Here is a 19667-nt window from a genome sequence, read left to right as displayed (position 1 = left end):
GCCTTTAAGGAAGAGTTTGAGAGAGAGGATAGATTGTAAGAGAAGGCGGTGAAAGTACTCTGAACTAATTTAGAAACGCACCACTGGGATAAAATGTTTAGTGTCCGTGGTAAACGAAGAAAAGAACTTGTCCTTGTTGACACTAAAATTGTCAATCAGGATTGAAAGACAAGTAAAAGCTAAAGTAATCATTCTCAAATTAGTGAAAAATGAATTAACGATAACGTTGAAGGGGGTCAAACTTATTTCCAACCGTGGCTGTCAGTATGTATGCTTTTGAGCTGTAGCTCGACCACGACAGACGTGTGTCTGTGTCCTGTCATGACTACCAGTCTCTCTACAGATTAGTACGCTTCCATCAACCCTGCTGAACTCAACAGTCAGCGTTACACTGATACTCTGATCCTTCTATACCCCTGACTGAGATGAAATCAGGACTTGTAAAGAGAATACACTCATGTTCCTTCAATGAGTGAAGACAATGTGGTGATCTCTGGCTGGACAAATGGTTGTCAAGGGTGTGCTCGATCACGTGCCAAAGACAACAATTTGGTGCTGTTGAAAGTTTCGGTATCATTTTGATACACAGTTGACTGATCTGACAATGTGTTGTGGAAACGCCACGTTTTCTGTATTTGCAGGTAAAATGGTCATTTTCAGCAAATGGTGGGTCACGTCACCAGATAGGAATGCACGCATTTCTTAGTGTGCATCATGTTTATCTGTCAAAGTCAGATTACTTCAAGCACAGTTTGGGTTCAAAATTCGTTTTACATCTTCCATGATTAAGGATAATAATGGTATGCTGGGGTTTCAGAAGTCGTTCAGTATGGAATCAAGCCAAGGTGCTTGAAGAGGATATGAATCAACAGTGTGCACATATTTACATATTTAATGACCTTCAGTCTCCATGTTTATGTTTACACTGGCTCCAGGACACTAGTTTTAATCGATAACTATACGGGAAATTTGTTTATCTTATATTTTTCATCTAACACTGCGCATATGTAACTATTTACACAGACTTATTTGTTCCAGGTAAAGGATACACATTTAATCGGTGAGTACCTACTATCCAGTACAAGTAAGACAAATGACTAAACACCTGACTTAAAACTTGGTAGTATCTGCTATTTTTCCAAGTTACTGTAGAAACACTTAATCACAAACACACATTTGATTGGCTATGCTACACTAATCAGTAGCAGTATATATGGAATATTGAACCCAATCTGAATTAATAAAACATCGCTAATGAGCTGCTGGTATCACAGTTTTTGACATTTCAGGCAAATGTTAGAAGATCATTAACTACCCATAACTCAGAACGTGCTTACCCTTTTTGTGAGCACATTCATGGATTTAACTGTTACAACTATTTTGTCCTTTGCAAGATTCTGTGTCTAAGGAAAGCGGATTTTTTAAAAAAATATCCTTGATTCCGACCACTTTCTACATTTCCTTCCCCCCGGCAGCGTTGTCACATACACCCGTGACGCAGACACAGACGGAGGCTACGAGGAGATAGCAGGTTGGTGCAGGACGTCACTGTTGTACGCCACGTCAGTTGATTCAGATGACGTTAAACAAGTCATACGAATTATTAAAGGGGTAGTGTTATGTACAATGTCTGAAAATCAGTCTTGGACTTTTGGTAAGCTGTCAACATACAAAACTAAAGGTGTATAAGCATTTTCAAATTCTGACAACTATGAGCAGTGATTGACCATACTGAAACGCATGCCGTTTGATGTAAAGTATCTCTTATACTCATTAACTTCTAAGTAGAGGAAAATAGTAATATCAGTGTACAATGTACGGGAGTGGTATATACAGATGTGCACAATAGAACATCCGTGATGAAAGTAAAAGTTTGTACGCATATTTACTTTACGTTTGTATGCATAATTGTTTCCAGATCGCGAGAGAGAGATGTGCTCGTCATCGGTGAGTATGCTCGTCAATGTTCATGTAAGGTGAATAAATATTTCATCACCACACAGGTGTAAGTACCCGTGAAGATCCAATTTAGAATTGTTTTTCAGCAACCCATGCTTGTCGCAAAAATTTGACTAGGGGATGGTGACGATGTTTATGCTTCTGAGCACTGGATTATCTTGTCCAGAGCCATTTATTTACAGACCGTCGACATATATCTGTGATATTTCCGAGTGTATCGTTAAACAACAAACCAACCAGGCATGAATATACACGATTTGGGGCGCGATATAAATTGAGAGTGTGTCACAGCTTAATAATTTCCTCTCATTATGCTCACAATCAATGTTCACTTTTATCAGTCTGGTGTCGTATCACAGGGAAGATGAAAACGATGGGAGCTACCAGGAAATAGAAGGTTGGTGTCTGAAGGTTAACAACTAGCATGATGTGTAACGACTGTGAAACTCGAACTGCCGTATAGGCTACTGATGTGTGGAGTGAACGTAGCTTGAACTATCTCCCATCTGAAGGACATTTGAAAATCTAGGGTAGATAGCCTTCAGCAACCCATGCTTGCAATATCCACGTCGGTTCCCATTTGAGCAGATAGATGGTCATGCTGTTGATCACTGGATTGCCTGGTCGAGACTCGATTATTTACAGACAGTGCATGGGCTGTGAGACCCAAACTGCCGTGTATGATATAATGAAACGTAGCTCGAACTGTCTAATCTCTGAAGTCGTGTCTCAAACCAAGGAAAGAGACCAAAACCCCCGATTATTTAGTTTGAAATAGCCATAACAGAATAGGTATAACATTGTAAATAGAGTCAAATTCGTTGATATTCTAGATGTCCCAATACTTAAGACATTTTTCAGAATTTGGTGATGGGTCGTGTTGGGACAGCTAGTCTGGACACCTGTAACGGTCATCCGAAATGATTCTTCCTTATTCATGGCTTGCTTACTTTATTGCTTTGCCGTTCTTGTAGAGAAAAATACTATTTTCTCAGTTTAAAAACATTATTTATGTCATAAAGTTGATTAATGCTTTAATAGGAACACGAAAATACTCCATGGTGAATACGTCGCTGTATTGTCACTTGAATTGTTATACTTAACACAGAAATGTGTCATCTTATGTGTCTGATATCAGAAGGTGATGCAAACGTAGACGACATCGTCCCCATCGTAGTTGTCTACTCCGTTATGCTCACTGCTGTGGCAGTTGTGGTGGCAGCAGTCACTGTTCTTGTCTTCAAGGACATAAAATGTACAAAGAATGCATGAATATTTTTGCATGCAATGTAAGTGTCAACCCGCTCCAATTCCAAACACACCACAATCAACACAATATTACCACAACGTGGAGGATCTGGTCACAACCTATCTTCAACAACCATGCATGTTACAACAGGTTACAGTCTGATTATGCTCATGCATGTTTATCAACCGTATCCCAGTTGCGTAAATCGATGCTCATTATATCAACCAGTGGGTGTAATCGGCAAGTCTGGCATATATCAGACAAGCGTAGTATTGGTGGGATATTGCTGAAAGCAGCGTTGAACAGTATACGGGCATATCCGTGGTTCACCTTCACGTGCTGCAATATTTTGTCCTCATTTTAGTTTGTAAACACTGTTTTCATTTTTGGATTTAGTACGGAAGTGATCAGTAGACCAGGCGATAAGGTGTTCACGCCAAAGACCCAGGTTCGATTCCCCATATGAGTATAATGAAGCTCAGTCGTAGTGTTCTGGTTTTGGTGATGTTGATGGACTATTCTAAAAGCGACTTATTCTTTACTGTTACTCTGTGTGGACGAATCGATCCGTTTAGAAATGTACAAGTTTGTCTTTTATTTTACTTGCAGAGAACCAGGACAACAGGTACATGTTTTTACGTTTTCATCTTAAGTGCTGGACTCGTATGTCAGACATCGTAATAACCAGGGAACAAGTCTTCAAATAAACGGTTGTTGCCTTTGGTGTCAAACACCATTTACTCAACTTACCTCAGAAATCTTAGACTATAAGCCTTCACAGATTAACTGTGGAAATGACTGAAAAAGTAACAATTGTATCTATGTAACTTATGCACAATTTGTTAAAAAAGGGTAGGAAATGTATGATCATGGTTGAAGTAGGGGGTAATTTCTACTGCACACTACTTGAAAGAAAAATGCAGGGGCACTTATGGACAAGTCAAAATTAAGGGCAATATAAGTGTAATGTTGTAATTATAGATGTGGTGACTACCTTACTGTGATGGCAGCGAGATTATCCCGTGACTTCAGTGATGTACCTCGTGCTTCCAACAACGATGTCTTACCTCTACATGATTACGAGCTACTCCTGAGGGAACAGTTCCACATCTACACGTCTCTCCATCCTTCATCTTCCTCAGCACATGACAACAGTACCAGGTGAAGCCTAAACTGACATTTAAGCTCCACGTCTACACGTCTCACCACTCTTCATCTTCCTCAACAGAGGACCACAGTACCAGGTGAAGCCTAAACTGACGGAACAGTTCCACATCTATACGTCTCTCCACTCTTCAACTTCTTCCACAGAACCTATACAGTTTAACACCTCAGCTAGCTCATCATTTCAGCTGGAAAAACAAGAGTACTCCACTTACTACACACCCAATAAGAGAAAATGTTTCCACGGTTGCCTCTTTTACAGAGGTACTCTTAAAGAGGACTGTACCGATTGAACCGATTGTACCTATTGTAGAAATATGAGATTTGTTCCTGCTTGTCCTCTACATACCCAGCGAACGTTGATGTTTGCACAAAGCAGTGATGTATGAAGTTACCAAAAAGCATGTCCTTTCAGCAAGCGGGCACTTGTAAGGACAAGCTTTGAACTTTACTCACAGTATATCAACAACACTGATTTAGCAAAAACAGTTTTGATCAATCAATAAAGCTGTACCTTTCATTTTCATTTCATAACATTTATGTTTTATTTCATCAACATCGATAATGTGAAAACACAGTTTTTCAATCAGTATAGCAGCTTTAACCTGTTTTATCAAAAAGACTAAACTCTTACGCTTTCTGAACACACTGACCAATATAATATCAAACACTACACACCTAATAGTATTTTGAAGATACTGTTGAAGAGGCGGAGTGTTGGTTTTCCATGAAATTAGGTGGTCTATTTAAGGGGTCTACACAAGGTCAAGAAATGTTGGGAGAAACGTGTAACTCTGGATGGTGACAATGTAAACATGTCTTAAAGACCAACAATCAAAACTGAAGTTTCTACTATGAAAACGTCTTGGTGACAATTAAAACCTTTTTGATATCCCCTCGTAAATAAACGGCCAGTAACTGACTGATGTACTACGTAGTCAGGCATTGACAGAATAGTTTACAATTCATCATAACAGCATGTTCACAAAGCAATCAGCTATCAAAGAACCTAACCATCATATGTAGATTTGCCACATATTCTACAATGGTCACGATGACATTGAAAAGTATACAAGTTATGACATTGTGTAATTAATACTCTACACATCACACACGGTGGACGTTCACACAACCTACATGTTCACAAAACTGCATAGAGTTAACAGTGTTGATTGAACAATCTCAAACATTAACGCTAAATATGTGAGTCATATGATAAAGTTTGCACTGTTCCACATCAACCTGATGTTAGTGCCAAGGAAAGGCAATAATAAAGAGATGTCCATTAGATTAAAGTTAACATAGAATAGCACCAGTAACGACTTCTGGGACTAGAAGAAAGTAACGTTAGACACGAAGCAACGACGAGCAGTCCCAAGTATTCCACAAAGACATATATGGCAGGGGATTTGACCCTGGGAGATATACATTCAATATAGATAAACGCACAACGCATGGCTCTCTAGGCTTTAGAGATACTGGGCCCGGATACTCGTTACCAGTGTGAACTTTGACATGTTTATGGTCAGTTAGCTTTAAGATCTTCTGTTTTCAATAGCACATATCAAATATGCTTATTCCACAATAACATATTAGGAGAAGCATTTAATACCCAAATACATATACAATGGCACGCACTCGAGACATTTCACTCCAGTTAAACCAACTGCCTCTTCTCAAAGGAATACCACCACTTTTGTTTTGTTTTTGTTTTAAACATATTTTATTCATGAGAAAAGGATTGGGTACATGTTGTACAACTTAGAACACCTTCTCCGTAGTATTTACATAATATTATTTACATTCATTATACAAGATGGACAGACAAGAACAGAAAGATGAGAAGGATTGGGGCAGTAGTATAGGGAATGACAGTTCTAAAACACTTTCAAGAAATGTCTCTACAAAGCCTTATTTACTAAATAAGGCTTTGGTTGGGCCCTTAGCTCTTGCTACTATTACCCCTACTACAAAAAAGTTGGCGGTAATTACTGTGCCTTGGTAGGAGGTAACACTGTGCCGTACGGTACGATCAATAATTCTTCTCTTACAAACCCCCTACCCGGCCCACCCCTCAAGTAGTACAAGTTAGGTTCGTCGGCTTTCATATCCACTTTATCTATGTTGTAAGTTTTGACTGACCATATAGGATCGGTGGCTCGCTTACGGCTATCGCCCTCGTGTTCCCCCGGCTGGTATAGATACCTCACTAGGGCCCTATCTGGTATCTGTTTCTCCTTCCCACGCAATGGAGCGGCCGACTCTGCAACTATTGATTTTAGTTTGATAGCGTCTGCCGGTTTCTTACCGGTGAGACGGGTGACTTCATGGTTGATTGCCGACACCACCTTGGGTAACCTCGTGACCCATTCAGTCGATCGTTTTCCAGGGGTGGCCATCTCCCTAGCATACTGATGGCCGAACAAGCGCTCAGCCAAAGTCCTATTAAATCTCTCAACTATGGCTTGGCTGCGATGGGCTCCGGCCGTGCCACGTCTGACCTTTGTATCGTGTTTGGCTAACAGTTGTGACACGGCACCCATGAACTCCCGTCCGGGGTCAACTTGCAGCTCTGTTGACCACGTCAGCGGACTGCGTTTGTATATGCGTTCGAATCCTCTGGCTACCTGGGCCGAATCTTTCGTGGTCAAGGGTTCGGCTTCCTTGTAACGACTGGCTACGTCCACTACGGTTAAGGCATACTTGTAACTCTTGTCGTGGGGTAGGAACAGTAGGTCTGCCTGGTGAACGCTATTAGGTATGTTAATACCGAACCTCCTTCTAGGCACGTAGCGTGGTGCCGGTAAATAGATCTGCCACAGGGCTTGTTTTTCAAGCCACGCTTTGGCTTCCTCCGGGGGTACTCGCGCTATTTTAGCTATCTTATCTACTGCGCTACCTCCTTTCCAGTACCCACGCGGGCTGTAGTAAATAGCCTCAAATTTTTTCATGTCCATACGCGTATGTGTTTATCCCATCAATAGCTATCCAACGTTTCGTGTCCATAGGCGACAGGGACGTCTTGTTTATAGTCAGTCCGTATATCTTATGTCCATCACTTCTAAGTGTGTTCATTTTATGTCTAAAGGTACGGGTCTTGAACAGGGCTTCCTTGAATCTGGCGTGTTTGATGTGTTGTTTCACCACATACTTCTTAACCCCCTTAGCCTTCCGGATCTCACTATTGTCGGCTTTCAGTATGGAGTACATCTTAGGTCTCAAACCTATGTACTCGGCTATGGGCGTGCCAGCACACTCGTCCTTCATCTTACCTAGGACCTTTTTATTTACCGTACTGTGTATAGCATGGGTCTTAGGGTAGTCGCTGGTGTCGTATAAATCGAGGTGTTTTTTCATGTCCTCGTACACGTCCTCGGTTCGAATCTCCATCAGCAGGGAATCCGTGTCAGTGTACAGCACTTCACACCTGTCACCGTACTGTTTCTTGAGCTCGTTGTAGTAAAAGTCGTACATCAGGTGTTTGGATAAATCGAGGATGCTCATCCCCACGTAAACAGGCCGGTTGAATTTTATGTGACTTTTCTTCATGTGTAGGGCAACCAGGTTGTCTGTGAATATCTTACTACGGTTGAATGCCGGACTGGCTATCAATCTCCTGAGCTTGTCTTCCTCACTCGACCGAACCAGCTTCACGGTCACGCGTTTCCTCAGGTTCTCCATAGTCTTACCAAACACCGAGTTGTTCATGAGTTTGTAGAGATTTTTCTCAAAATCACTGGTGGCTTTTTTTCGTAGGTCTGTATTCATTCTGATGTAGGGCTCCATCCATGGGCTCTGGTCGAACATGAGCACCCTGTGTATTTTGGTCAGCCTCATACCCAACGACAGGTACAGCTGTAGGTTGCGATAGTGAACGATGTACTTGGTCTTATTCATTAAGTTAGGCACGAGTTTTTCAACGTCTGTCACACGCCCACCTGACAAGTTATGTTGGTACTCAGACATCCAGTCTGGGTTAACCCTCATACGTTCGGGGGCCAGGGGGTAGCTGTTGTGCGATGTGTGTAATTCCTTGGGATACTCTAAGTCAACCTCGAGGATATATCCTTTGTTCGAATCTGGTGCAACCCCCATAACATCAACGTGGGGTACCCATTCGAATCCCCCTGTAGGTAGATACTGACTCATGGCCCAGCCGTACAGGTTGTTTGCGTCGAGGTAGAGAATGTGATTGGTTGGTTTGTTAGGATCGTAACCTTTCACGTATTGATTATTTGCTTTCGCGTATCGTTTGGATGCCATGGAAATCCCACCTCGCAAACCTTTCTCAATGAATAGGTGCATGTCGTAATCTGTGAGCAATTCCAAATTAACTCCGGTCTTTTTAAGCAAGGCGTCCCACGACAGTCCTGGGCTGGTGTAATACCATGCGGGGTCGAGTTTATACTGCTTGAAACATGTCCGCCTAAACGTTTCAAACACGTGGGCTAACAGAAGTACATCTGTCCTCAAGTACAGGTCGTGATAATCACCCAGGTTCTTACAACCCAGTTTATTCCATACGTTAGTCGCGTGCGAGTAATCATCTCGTGAGACGGACGCCTCATTCAGCTTGCTATAAAAGTAGTCAATAGGGGGTAGTCTGGTCTCGGTGAACTTAGCCCAACTATCCATGTACTCATAGGGGTACACACCCTTCCTCATAAGCAGGGGTCTAGTCTCGGCGTCTGTGTATCGATCGGTGATAGGGAAGGTATTGTTGGCCTTGACCAGACTGTCGAGTGACGACAGGAGGAACTGAAACGAGTCAATGAACCTAAGTCCGTTTAAGCTGAAGGAGATGTATCTCTCCATGTTGTTGGGGATGCACGTTATATTACCATCGATTTTCGCGATGGCCTGCATGATCAAGTGTGAGTCGTACCCTCTCAAGTTGTGAAAGACAACGGGGATGTTTATTGTCTTAGGGTTGATTTTAAGCTTGAGGTTGCACGCGTTGTGAGCGGCGCCTCTATACTTACCAGTTATGTGACAGTGATCTCTTACCGAATCACCGTTAAGTGGTGATTCACACACGTGACAGTTAGTGCTACTAGCGTGGGCTAGCCTGTCGACTCGGGTCAGACGCATGGGAGCGATTTTATACAATGCATTCCTAATAATTTTTTCTTCCTCCTGCAAACACTTTAGAAACCTTTCAGCCGCGTCAGGCCCCCTATACACTACCGGAGCTTTCGTTTCCCCGTCACAACGGACGACAATGTATCCAAACGAACAGGCTTTATGCTCTTGTGTTTTGTGGGTGAAGCTACCACTGGGAGCCTCGCCGGCGGCAGCCACTAAGGCTTCGAAGTCGGCGTATATAATATAAGGCACAGACATTTGATTCTTGTGGTTACTGAATTTTAGGATATTGTCACCTTCCTTAGGCATGTCGACTCGTATGGTCGTCTGCCCCACACCTTGGCAATCCTCCCGGTGGGATTCTAATAAATCAGCTCGACTGAAACCGTGTAGGCATCGTACACAAAAGTGTTTTTCCCCATCGTGTTTCGACTGGTCGTGCAACAACCGGCTGAGATGTTTTATCCACGTGTAGTGATACTTTTCACCTCGTTGGATCATGAATATATTGATAACTTGGCGATCCTTCACCAGGCTGACCCTGTGTACTATTGTTGTGTTACCTTCGTGCCCAAAGACATTTATAGCCAGATTATTCTGTTTTTCTACTTTAGTGATCTGGGATATGGGGGTGGGTTCATCTATACCATCCCAGTTGAGCCCATCGTCTTGGGGATAATTAGAAGGCCTGTTCGGATTAGTGTCAGCTGGAAATAAGGCTGACCTGATAGCTAACCTCAGGCAATCGTTTCCTCTATTCTTAACGTTTACTATAGCATGTTTGTTCCTATAGTAGGGAGGCAAGGCTAGGTATGACCCGCCTCTGAACGGCACGTAGTTAGCTATGTCTAGATAGATATTATCGATTTTATCTACAACCCACCCGGACCCCAAGTGTGTGTAGCGTTCTAGGTATTCTCGTATCTGCTGAAAACTGGTATCGATTGATGTATCAATGGTCTCTGTATGTGTGGCGACCTCTTGTTGACCTCGGAAGTAAGGCTGAACATACTCAGTGGTACTCCCAACCTGCTTATCGAGCGACATTTTCACTGTGATCTGAAACTTGATACTTCCTAGGTTATTTAGTTCCTGGTTGACCTTATCAGCTATCAGAGGCTTGATATCTGTAATGTCTATGTTTCTATCAACGTGCATGCGCCAACCTCTCAAATAGTTGCCTACAGCGCGCTCAGTGCGCACGAACTGTAGGTCAATAGCTCTATTCTGTCGTAATAATTCTATAAGCTGTGGTTTTCTCATACGGGAATACCCGCCTAAACCCAAATCCTGTGCCTCGGCTTTCAGTTGTTTTACAGTGGGAGGTTTTGCTACGGGGGCATGTGATAACAATGCGGTTAACCCGGCTCTCCCCAGGTTTGAATAACCCGTGTATCCAAGCTGTTTTGCTTGAGCTTTTAATTGTTTTACTGTAGGAGGGGCTTCTAAACCTAGTAATCTCAACAATGCTGACTTCCGCATTCTAGAATACCCGATCACACCTCTCTGTTTTGCGACCCGCTTGAGCTCGCTTACAGTAGACATCGTGTTTACACCTAAGAGAACCAATGTCTAATTGGTTCACAGTAAGGGGAGGTAACCCTTAAGTGGCTATCTTGAGCAGTCGCCTACGTTCTTTTATGTAGCCTTTTTTATTCTCGTAGATGAGTTGATGTCTGACTACGTTCGCTCCGTGAGCTTTACATAGACAGTAGTGCCCTTTAACCCCGATACCACACACAGAACACGTGTAGTTAGGACTTCCCATATGGAAACAACAGAACCCCTGATTCCTGCATTTCCTACCACAGGCCTCGGTCTTCCCCATAAGTATGTATTCGCATCGGTATGGAGCGGGTCTCATGTTTACTTATATAGGTATTTTAATTTAATTGCTTCGCAACCAACGCAGTAGCTGCTATACCCAACACTATGAAGCCCAGTTCACGATTCATTTGTCCCTTGGATGGTGTGTAGTACTGAGCGAGTGTGGGTTTATTGAGCGGTTCCAATTGTTTACCAGTTAGTAGATAGTATTCTTTCATTGCTTCATCGACATCGTTGAATGTTTGAACGGCATGGTTTTCACGCTGGAGTTGTTCATTAATAAAATCGATCCTCTGGAGGCGTTTTTTAACGTACTCAGCCTGTGCCCTTTGTAATTTCTCAGTAGTGAGATCGTGTCGCTTCCTTTCTTCCTGTATTTCAGCCGCGTGATCATCTCGTAGTTTCGAGAAGAGGAAATTACTCCCGGAAAATGCCAGGGCATTCACTAACGCCCCACCGACCATCATAGCTATCGTGGCCATCCCTATATTTATTTCATTATATTATCAGGTATTATTCCTTGTTTTACTAGGATGTCTTTTGTGGCCATCGCCATACCAAGGTTCATTATGAGCATACCCATATCCTGCAGGTTGAAATCTAGCTTGATAGTTGGTTGTTTAAGCACCATTTTAGTCAACCGAGCGTACCCTACGGCTAGACTGGCGACCACTGTGGCGTGGTATGCGTCGTTGACGAACGTTTTCCCCTCAGACATTATGTATATGATATAAAATATTACAATTATAACATGATATGCGGGTCGACAGTGGGGCCTGCCGGCGGCGTGGGGGGTACCCCCACACCCCCAGGGTTTCCCTCACTGTGGGAGGGTACCCCCACGTATAACCATGTTATAACCACGGCAGCAGTTACACCTACAGCCAACAACAGTCGGGGGTTGGTCACTTTATGTTGGTTACACCACCGTTTTTTACCGGCAGCTACTCTCTTAGGATTCTTCTGCCTGGTTACTGTGGGGGGTATCACCTCGGGACTCACTGTTGGGGGTGGGGTCTCCACCGTCACCTCGGGAGGGGTTTCCCTCAGTTCCCCCATTGGGGTTTCCTGTGCAGCATCCATCTATACTATTATTATTATTCTTTCTCTCAAATTGACAATGTTTTGCCGTGATAATCGCCGCCGTCACTGGAGCCAACAACATACCATATTTGTGGTACAGCCCGCAGCTGATAGAGCTCACGGCGTGTTCGATAAAAGGGTCTTTCTCGAGGTCCTCCCACAGGTAAAGTCGGCGCTCTGGTGGAATGGGAAGGAAGTGTGATACAATACCGGTGTATATCTGGGTCATAGCCGATCCTATTGTCTTTGTCATTTCTGCTCCGAGCCGGGACTCGTATCTAGCGTACAGCTTATCGATTTCTTCGGCTGACATTTTGTTAATTTTATCCGGAGTGTAGTCTCCAAAGTAATGTTTGGCTTTGCCGCCAACAGCCAACGCCACCAGTTTCTCTCGCTTGGGGGAATCCCCCACACCCTCAGGTACCAACAATTGTTCGAGCAGTTCCTCACACTCCATCTTATAATATAACAAGTAAGATTTAGTTTTAACTATATAATACCTGATGCAGACAAAACACAGAGAAATGAAGGTTAAGTTGCACACGACAAATACTTCAAATATCATAGCTATATGCTTAGCTTTAGCTTAGCTTTGCTTAGCTTTGCTTAGCTTTGCTTAGCTTTAGCACACTCTATATGCTACTGGTTGGTCGGTCTTGAGCACGAGCTTAGCGTGTTTAGTTTCAGCGAGCTGTTTCTTCACCCGTTCCCGTTCTAATTTGCTCATCACATCGTTCTCTCTCAAACACTCCTCGAACGAATCCCTGTCCTTGCAGTGAAATAAGGCCACCCATCGCGTCTGCTCCCTGAGGTCTTTCAACACCGAGTTGAACTTCTGCGTTAGCACCCAGACGCTGTGATTTGCATGCCGGCCGGAGAAGGCCAGGTACGATAGCATGTCTCTCTTTTTTGTTATCTCGCGATTAGCGCTGCAGTCGTCCAGTATGAACAGCGTCGGTTCCCCTTTAAATTTCTCGTGAAGAGCTTTCAACCAGTCCTGCAGGCGTGTTCCAGGGTCGATTTTGTGTACGTCCGGGTCCGTCATCACCCAAGGTCGCGCGTACGTTTTATTCATGCTCAGAGTAGGGCACATGATAACGATGTTATCGAACACATCCTTGTAGTAACCCTCCAACATATCCAACACGAAAACGGTCTTCCCACAGCCAGTCTGCCCGCACACTATGGCGCAGTGTGGGTCAGTGGGTAGTTGTGGGTACCCCTGGGGGTCTCCCCCACTAGTAGATGGCTTGCACGAATCTCCCATTGTCTATATTAAGTTGCGCGTCCATAATAACGTACAGATATAATTTCAACTTACCAGCGGTTTGAGCCTTCTTAGTAATCTGGATGGTTATCCCTTCGCTGCCGTTATCTATACGGCGCCCGCTACCGTGCAGTTTATCATCATCCGTGGATCGCATGTCCAACCATAGGGCGTACTTGGTGGTCAGGTATTCACCGATCTGCACGGAGCCTAGGTCCAGGTCCTTTGTTATATAATCCCCCACTGGTAGCTTTTTTATCTCATCCCATTGCTGGTGTGGTCTCATACCATGACTGAACAGCTGGTTGGGCACGCCCTCGATGGTAACTTCCACCTTTTCAATCTCGGGGTTGAAAAACTTCTCGCTGTCCCTCCGGAATGGATCGTAATCCTCCACGGGGACGACCAGGATACCTTTCATCGATCGCGCCGGCACGTTCAGGTTGATATTCCACACAGTGTCGCTCTTATCTCGCACGACTGATCTATGCCTCAGTACGCGATCGTACAGGATAGCCATCTTCCCAGAGTACTGGCTTCGAACCTGCCTGGCCAGCTCCGGGCTAGTGACCATGTCGAACTCCAGAGAGATGTTGTCTATGGCATAACTGGCCTCATCACCGTTCGGCGTACGCACTACTTTGCTATAGTCGTTAAACGTGAGCTCGTATTCGAGCCTATCACCCAGCGCGGCCTGGTAAAACGGCGCGTGCCCCGTGAGCAACTCGAAGTCGAGCGGCACGCAGAATCGATTCCCGTATGCTCGAGCGATGGCCTTTTCACCGTCCGATAGCTTGTCTTGCTGGTCTTGCGTGAAGACATACCCTATGCGCGCCCGGGTTGATTTACTGATGCCCTGGTACACATCATTGACTCGTTCTCTCTCGCTTTTCCAGAGATCTTTGTAGCAGTGAAACACGTCGCTGTCGTCGATGCTCAGCACCTCGTTACCGCTGATCTTGACGGTCGTTTTCTTGATGATAGCTCGACCCACGTTCCGCACTAGCTCGCGTTTGTCGTTGTCGGAGGTCAACGTGATATTAAACGCCAGTCGAACAGTGCCTGGTACAATGAGGTCATTCTCACCAAGGTTTGGAAATCTAACCAGCAGAGTTTGATTCTGGTCTATCTTGCTGGGATTGTTGGTGATGGTCACCGACTGGCGCACGGCTCTGGCTCCTAATGGCTCTCTCAATCTTCTGAAAGGATCTAATTTTCTGCCGTACATTGTTATATAAAAGAAATATATTTTTAATACTAATGGATGAAGACATAGATATGACGGAGATGCCGGGCGCTAGTGCCCAGGCATTCGATGAGCAGGAGACCTCATTTACTAGTTCACCATTGAACCAAGAACTCTTGGAAACAACGGTAAATGATTATTACGAAAGTTTAAGAAGAGACAAAAACTACGTTGAACCACAGGGTCGATACCATAAGAATTTTTTTATTGATACAAAGGGTGTTCTACGCCTTAAGTCTGACCCAGGGGTTGACCTCTTTAACAACAGCAATAAAAAACCACTGGCCTTGTCAACTCTAGCCAGCCGCCATGGTGTCGAATTTATCCGTAAAAATCTAAACATGAATGATTACGGTGGTGCAATACCTAAGGCCGTTAAAGAAGATCTGCAAGCTACCAGATCCCACCTCACCACTAGAGATGAAATGACACCACAGCGTGCTACAGAAGCCTCGGACAGCATAGAAAAACTGTTGAGCACCTACTGGGACAAACCGTTACCGGGGTTTGACTTTCCGGTAAGGGAACTGCGCGGCTTAGACGAAGCCGTGAAACGCGTGCGTGGAGAACTCGTGAACAACATGGGGAAACTGAACGAAATCGACGAGCACATCGCTAGGGAAAAAACCAAACTCAACGAAACTGAAAACGATGATATGAAGCGTCGTATCAATGAACGACTACGCGATTTAGAAGACGAGAGACGTACACGATTGGAATCCGCTTCCTCGAATCATGAACAGCTTCGATCCCAGATCAGTCGTATTCGGGAAACAATCGATAGAATACTGAATGAGGATACAACTTTAGCCAACAGGATTCGGATATTATTCCGGGAGCAAGGGATCACCATCGCCAGCATTCTGACTGCATTGGGTTTCATCATATCAACCCTGGTGGTGTCACTGGTGGGAGGAACCCCCACACCTGCCGGCGGGGGAACTCCCACTCCCACAGGCGGTGGTGTTAAAGACTGGATAAAAAAACTCGGGGAAGGCCTAGCTAAACTGGCTGGTAAAGCCGCCGAAGCCCTTCCCGGCATCCTGGGTAGCATCGTCTCGTGGTTGTTGGGCGCTCTGGCTAAAACTGCCATGTGGCTCAGTCAAAACATGTGGGCAGCCATCGTCGCCGTGGCGGGTCTGGTGTACGTAGCGGCTAAGAAATCTTTAACCAAATAAGTCCCAAAGTTACCCCACCAACCACTAGGGCTGTTTTATTATCAATATGCTGCTGATAGGAGGTCTGAATATGGGGGTGTGGTGTTGGTTGAACTTTAGGCTCCGGGGGCGGCGCAACTATACCCGTTTCACGTGGTGGGATGTGTGGGATATAGGGGGTGTTAATATCGGGGTTGATACCCAATTTTTGGTCCGCCGTGGCTATGACTATTTTGTTGTTATAACCCACCACTTTTTTTATTCTCAGTTGCATATCACTCGGAGCCATGTACAACCCCACGCCGAACACGTAATTGACTTTCGATCTGGCGTATTCTAACACGTTTTGGTAACGGTCGATGGCCCTCGGGAGATCAACTGGAGAATTGATAGCATCCTCAACGTTGGAAACGAACTGTTTCTGAGCGTCGTAAGCAGTTCCCTTACCGAGGATGTTGGAACGCGTCATAGACTGCGCACCCAACAGCGCCCACACGTACGTTCGAATCGAGTCGTTCAACCTGACTACCCCGGCACGAGTGAATCCTTTCGACGTGTCCAGCATGAACATTTTCCACCCGTCTGCGGTTGACTGCTCCACTTTCTGGACTGTGAAAGCAACACCACCTTTAAAGTTCATACGATCATCCCTCCATTCATTACTCGACAAAGCAAAGTCCTGGCGTAGTATATCTCGTTTCAGTAAATCATCACTGACTTCTTTCACTGATCGCGCGCCATCATAAGGAATACCCAACCCGTGGTTCGGCCCCGGCAAACGCCAATCCGTCTTCGGGTTTATTTCGAATTCATTGCAAATACGTTCGTAGGCCCGTCTATCGTACGGGTTGTTTGTTGCGTCCCACGCTTTATCCTGTGGGAGGGGGGCGCTGATCTCTTTAAGGATACGTCTGACCTGGTAGTACACGTGGAACTTGAACACAGACTGACTCAGCGGTCCACGCCGAGTGTCGGCCAATGTCACACCACACCCCGTTGTAGCGCACCACACGGCAAAGTTGAATTGATTCTGCCAGAACTGCATAGGGTTGTTGAACCAAGCGTGGACTGCCTTGATGTTAGTCACCGAAAGCTTATACTTATCGAACACATCTAAAAGCTGGGCATTGAAATACAACTCAGGAGCAACCACGATCTTCATGGGGGAGAAATCTACGTCCAGTTTAGGGTAAAACACACCAGGGGAATACATTTTAAAACTATTATATAATGAGCATATATACTCTAACATGTACATAACACTTCCAGGAATAACGAGCGGTGAAGCCGTTCAGCTGACGCACGCGATCGATAACACGTCAGGTCAACTCGAAGTCGCACTCTGCGATATCACCTACCTACCGCAATGGACTAACATTAATATCAGCAACAATAAGCTGTTCGTCAGTGGAACTCGCAGCCAGATAACTGACGGCTACTACAGCGTGTGCTCTCTAAACGACGAGGTCTTCAAACCCCTTGGAGCCGAACTCAAGATGAACGACTCAAACGGCCCAGTGGTGTTAATCAACAACGGAAGAACCTCCTTGAGGCTCGGCCGACCATTAGCGAGGATACTCGGTATGTCTCCTGACGAGATAAAACCAACAACAACCGTCACAGGCACGAAGTTACCCGATCTAGTACCGTACCGAGAGCTGTACATTCATCTCGATCAGGTGAGCACAACGTACAACATTCAAGGAGGTCACCCTTCCACTATACTGAGAGCAGTGCCGGTGAAAACTGAGAAATTCAACGACGGTAGAACCGAGTCGTTTTCACCACGGCAGTATAAGAGATTAACCCAGGGCAACATACCTGAGCTGACAATATCGGTGTTAGATATAAATCATAATCCTGTAAATATAGGATACCTCAGCTTAACGCTTCATGTAAAATGACCAGCGCACAAGGGCCCGGAGTGAAAAAATGCGTCAATATCGGGATCTCCGACCTCGGAGACACGCGCGGTTTCGACGCTCCCGGAGTAGATGGTAAATCGTACGCCTTGCAACTGAAAAACAACATTTACAAACGCGTTGAAATCCCCTCCGGTGGAACCCTAAGTGATATGATAGATACCACAAGAGCAACAGTCAACACTAAGTACGCCCTTGTCAACACCGGTAATAATAATTGGGTAATATACCCATCGTTCGGTGGTAAACTGTTCGACTTAGACGATGTTGAGAGCACTACCGTCGTCCGAAACAAGCCCTATATGCTCGTCTTCACCGAAGATGACAAGTGGGTGTTGTTACCCGATAACGACTGGTTTCTCAATATTAGACTCGTCTCCCCTTACGTGTTCACGGATAACAAAGACAACCACCTAAACAAAGTCGTGAACAATGGAACCCTGCTCGTGGCTTACGTCCCAACTCAGAGACGTAGCGTAGTCGTCAGCCCAGTCAACACTATAGCAGCCCACATGCTATCGAGTAAACCGGCCATACAAAACGTGACATTGCAGTTGGTGTCTGAATTCGAAGGCGTGGTCAAGATACTAGAGAGTCTACCGGCAAACTCAACACTGATCATCAAAGTCTACCTAGGGGAACCATCGGGGAATGATGTCGAGATTGTGAAGGGAATCAAACTCGGGTGGGTGAAACGACACCAGTATCAAGTTTGCAACGTTTACGTGCGGGTGGGTGTTGGAGCCGACACCAGTATGGAGGGGGTCAACGTGATCGTGGAAAACAAGATATCACTAACCAAGATCTTCCTACCTGACAACATACACTTCATGGGGATGAAGTTAACCCCTGAATTATTATCAAAAAACCAGTTGGAAATTATATCGTAATAGTATAATAATGACCAGTCATCATCCCAACACTACGCTTAACGACTTAGGAGATACGGAGGGATTCGATCAGCCTGGTGAGGAAGAGGAATTATACATCCTGCAATTCAAAGACAACGTGTACAGACGGATGTCGTTATCAGATTTAAAAGAGCCTAAATGGCTGCTCAACTTAACACTCACCTCACCTTATATCACATTAACCGAACATGGGACTGTCGCTAAGATTAGGAACAACGGCATCTGGGCCGGGGATTTCATTCCGGATAGTGTATCCATAGGAACTAGTAATACCGAAAAAAATAGGTTAAGGAGTGAAGTAAAAAATAAATTAACATTTAGCAATTATCCTACTAACTTAAGGCCTGATATATACACCCCTTTCACACTCATCATAGAAGTCTTATTTACGTTTTTACAACATGAAAACATCTCAAGAGTACACCAAATTTTACCCGGGGTGTCAATACACTGGTTTGACGAACACAAAAACAAATATTGTCGTATTGTTATACAACAGGATACCCACGGGGGTCCTATAAACCGCTTAATAAACCTCAGTGGGGTTTTTATTACAACAGGAAATTCTATTAGCCTCTCACCTATTACCCTGACTAGTAATCTAGACCTTATAGACTTCAAATTAATTGATAGAATATTAACTGAACCCCAATTAAAATATCTTTCAAAATATATATTATAGGATGGGTCTGTACCCAGTCGTAGAGGAAGTAGCGAAGACGCTGGAAACCGTAGATGGGTTCCGCTTGAGGCAGTTATGTGATGTGAAACGGCAACTAGAACAAGACCGTGACACG

General features: G+C 44.6%; 1 protein-coding gene across 1 annotated transcript in view; it reads left to right on the top strand.

Annotated features, from left to right (window-relative positions):
• The window catches only part of LOC137260961 (hemicentin-2-like), a 67436-nt gene that overhangs the window by 36013 nt on the left and 11756 nt on the right, over positions 1–19667 (top strand). The window lies entirely within an intron of this gene.

The sequence above is a fragment of the Haliotis asinina genome, chromosome 1 (assembly GCF_037392515.1).
Source record: "Haliotis asinina isolate JCU_RB_2024 chromosome 1, JCU_Hal_asi_v2, whole genome shotgun sequence".
Taxonomy (NCBI): Eukaryota; Metazoa; Mollusca; class Gastropoda; order Lepetellida; family Haliotidae; genus Haliotis; species Haliotis asinina.
This window is presented reverse-complemented; position numbering and strand designations above follow the sequence as displayed.